This window comes from Propithecus coquereli, unplaced genomic scaffold, assembly GCF_000956105.1.
Source record: "Propithecus coquereli isolate 6110/MARCELLA unplaced genomic scaffold, Pcoq_1.0 Scaffold329, whole genome shotgun sequence".
Classification (NCBI taxonomy): domain Eukaryota; kingdom Metazoa; phylum Chordata; class Mammalia; order Primates; family Indriidae; genus Propithecus; species Propithecus coquereli.
This window is the reverse complement of record NW_012148941.1, coordinates 298,619-302,790: the sequence shown is the minus strand read 5'-3', so window position 1 is coordinate 302,790 and position 4,172 is coordinate 298,619. Positions and strand designations below refer to the sequence as shown.

General features: G+C 33.9%; 1 pseudogene; it reads right to left on the bottom strand.

Moving 5' to 3' along the window:
* Nucleotides 1–1,907: 1,907 nt before the first annotated feature.
* LOC105815330 lies at nt 1,908–2,516 on the bottom strand (annotated as a pseudogene).
* Between the last annotated feature and the right edge of the window lie 1,656 nt (nt 2,517–4,172).

Below are 4,172 nucleotides of genomic sequence, written 5' to 3'. Positions count from 1 at the left end.
TTTCAATTAAACAGGAGTAATAGGTTTTGAGATCTATTGAACAATGTGGTAACTATAGTAAATAACATGCTGTGTATTTCAAAATTCCTAAGGGTAAATTTCACATCTAGCCAAAACTAAGTAAGTGAGGTGATGGTTATGTTAATTAAATTAATTTAATCATTCTACATTTTATATATATATATATATATATATAAATGTATATCTCAAATCATCACATTGTATCTCATAAATATATACAATTATGATTTATCGATTACAGCTAATAACAATAGAAACATAAGTAAACTTATTACTTAATAAATTGCAAAAACTTCTTTGGTTCTGTCTAATACTTTCTTTTTCTTTTTTATGTTATCTCTTCCTCTAATTCCACAAAGAATAGTTACATTTGCAATTCAGTTTATTTTAAAAATATTTTTACTTTTAAGATTTATAGTAATCTAATACCTGTATAATAGTAAACAAATCAACTAATTTCTGCTCCGTCTCCCCTCATCACCAGTTATATTCCTTGGAAGATTTTAACTGATTAAAATATGTTTCTTTTGCTAGTTACCTCAAGATTACTCAAATAATATATTTATATCACAATATTAAAATTTTTCAAATTATTTTCCAATTTTGATACTTGGGAATATAACATTCTCTACCCTCAACCCAAATGTCAGATACAGGTTTTCAGTCTCTTTCTAGAGTGTTTGTTATGAACAAGGTTTCTGTAAGCACTATAGACATGTCAATAAGATTTTCCAATTTCGATACTTGGGAATATAACATTCTCTACCCTCAACCCAAGTATCAGATACAGATTTTCAGTCTCTTTCTAGAGTGTTTGTTATGAACAAGGTTTCTGTAAGCACTATAGACATGTCAATAAGATATAACATCCCCGTAAGTTGGGCACCATTATTCCATTGAAGTGACTGAAGTAAAGAGAGGTACGACCTGCCAAGTGTCAATAGTCAGCAAGTTGTGGCACCAGGGATATATGATTACTAGAGATCTATCTTCATACCATCATCTCTCAATTCATAATATCTGTTAACTTCTTTCTTTGTAAGATAAGGATTTTTATTCATTCTACGAATTTAACACTTACCTATCATTTCTGTGAAATATAATAGCCAAAACCTCTTACTATTAGCTACATTTATTCTAGAAGGAGCAGAAAGATAATATGCATTAATTAACTAAGATCCAAGACTTACTAGGGCAATGTTAATAGAGAGTAACTGAGTGGCTGCTTTAATAAGGCTTCTCCAAGAACAAAACATTTCATCAGAGACCTGGATAGGAAGATAATCGAAACTGTTTTAGACAGAGAGATGAGCTAATGCTTATTTTGAAGAGCAAAAGCCAGCTCGTGTGTTTATGAACAGAAAGAAGTCAGAATGACAGAGAAAGAAGAGACATAAAAGAAAATAAGGTCCAAGAGTTAATTAGAGGCCCGGTCATGCTGTCCTTTGTATGCCAAGTGTAGCAGACAGCATCAAATGCCATACCTCCTTTACAGTGTCTTATATCTGCGATTCTTCTTTGCTCAGAAATTTCTGTCTCTGGAGAGCTGAGCAGTCTGGAAGTGCCTGAGTGCAGCCTTTGGCCAATGAATGATGGAAGTCAGAATACATTTATTCCAGTTTTCTTGCACTGTGATGGGACAATCTGAAGCACATTCCATACTAGCTTTCAGAAGTCTCAGGATCTGTTTCTGGGAAAATCCCAACTAAGAAGGGTTAAATCTAAAAACGTGGACTTTATTCTAAATTTGTTAGAAAGCAATTAAAAGACTTTTTAGCAAAGAAGTACTATGATCTGAGCTACTATTTTTTTTTAGAAACTGATTTTTATTTTTTTTCAACCTTATTTCCATCTTGTTTAAGAGCCTGTGGAAGAACAGCCGAAGATCACTCAATGGTTGTTCCTACACATTCTGTAGTATGGGCTGAAGAAGACTTCAGACTAGTCTTCTGTGGCAGGCTGAGCATTCATCTTCAGTGGGGAACTACTGAGTAGGCACCGAGGGCCCCTGCATGCCTTCAGACCAGTCTGCAACCTTGGGTTGAGCAGCAGTAAACTCAGGAGCTGGAGCAGTCCATTCACCCTGAAATTCCTCCTTGGTCACAGCTTTCTCAGCGGCGGCCTGCTCTTCCTTTTCAATCTCTTCAGAATCTCTGTAAAAGTAGAGATCAAGCATGACCTCCCACAGGTGCTCACAGGAGATGGTACCACACATGCAGAGAACTTTCTCGGCCAGCATCTACCACATCAGACACATTGAGTGAACACCCTTGTTGTTGCATGGGATGGTGATGTCCACATGATGCAGAGGATAATCTGTGTTACCCAGAGCAATTGTAGGCAGGATAACATAAGATGTCCCTGTGGTTAGCCCTGGAGTCAGTAACCACCAGCAGATGCAACTCCCAGAATTCTACCTGGATCTGCACAGTGAAGTTTCCAGAATTGAAGCTACCAGCAATAGGAATGAATCCAGTAGCAGGAGCAAACTTTATTAATGAAAGTTCATGGTTTATATTGAGGCTCATTCTTTGTGTTCTGCATTTTCATGGGTTTTGATAAATGTTTAATGTCATATATTGACACTTTTTTTGTGGGTTGGAAGACGGATCATTCTTTTTATTGTTTCATAATATTATATTGAATGGATGTACCACAGTTTATGTATATATTCACTTATTAAAGGACATCTTAGTTGCTTGCAGTTTTTGGCGATGATGAATAAAGCTGCTATAAATATCAGTGTGCAGGTTTTTGTGTGGACGTAAGCTTTTAACTCAACTGCATAAATACCTTGGAGCACAATTGCTGCATTGTATGGTGAGGCTATGTTTAGTTTTCTGGGAAACTGCCAAACTGTCTTTCAGTGTAGCTGTATCGTTTTGCACTGCCCCACAAATGAGTAAGAGTTCCCGCTGCTCTACATCTTTGCCCTCAGTTGGTTATTTGTCAGTTTTATGAATTTTAGCCATTCTAATAGATGTGTAATGATATCTTATTATTATTTTAATATGTAACTCCCTAATGACTTATGATATTGAGGGTATCTTTATATGCTTCATATTTATATATCATTTTTGGAGAGGTGTCTGTTCAGATCTTTTGCCAACTTTTTAATTGTTATATGTTGGAGCTAAAACTAAAGTGTAAAAGCATTTTTTACTAATTTTTGTAGAGGACTTGTAATTCTCTTAATATTCGGCAGTGATATGACTAGGGTTTTTTTTTTATTTTTTGTTTTCACTTATTCTGCTATACACACTCAATTCATGTCCTTCATAAAAATTATAGTTTATTATTTTTATTTAGAAAATACTTTCCAACACTATTCCATTTTCTCTGTTCTGCTGAAAATCATATTAGTTGAATGTTGGCATTTTTGGGTTAATTTTTATGTCCTTTATCAAATCTTTCATACTTCCTATCTCTTTGTTCTACTTTCAAAGGAATTTTCTTAGCCTAGTTTTTCTAGCATTGCCTTATTCCCTCAGTATTACTTTCCAGAGATTTTGTTCTTATTTTGTAAATGCAATATCTTCTTGAATATCTCAAGATATAATATTTAGATTGTTTTCTTTTAAATATGCATTATCTTTGTTTACTCCAAGATTATTTTTCTCCTTCTTCATCTCAGTCTGTTTTCATCTTGTTGCGGGTTTTTCTGAAATGCTTTATGACATTGCTTTTCTGTTTTGGAAGAAATGAGACAGTAAAAAGTTGATTTCTTTGTATTTGGTGGAAATTGTCTTTGTATGTGAATGGAAATGGTCAATTGGAGACTTAGTTTTATATTAATCAGGAAGTCAGTAATTAATTCAAAGAAACACTCAATGTCAGGGTATGAAGAAATTTAACTGGGATGTTCTTCACTTTTGGAAGTAGTTCAGAAAGGGAATTTTCACAATTAGAATTTCAATTATTTTCTGTTTTCAATCCTTTCAATCCTCTCCACTGTATTTGGAATTTACAAGTTCTTCAAGGTCGAAAAGTGACATTTCTTAAACTGCAACTACTTCCATCCTGCTCATTCTCCTCTAATACTTTGTTATATATTTTTATACCTGGATTTATAACTATATTCATATCTATATGCATATCCACTGTCCATCTATCTAATGATGAAATTTAGGAATCTCAAAATTCAATGAATA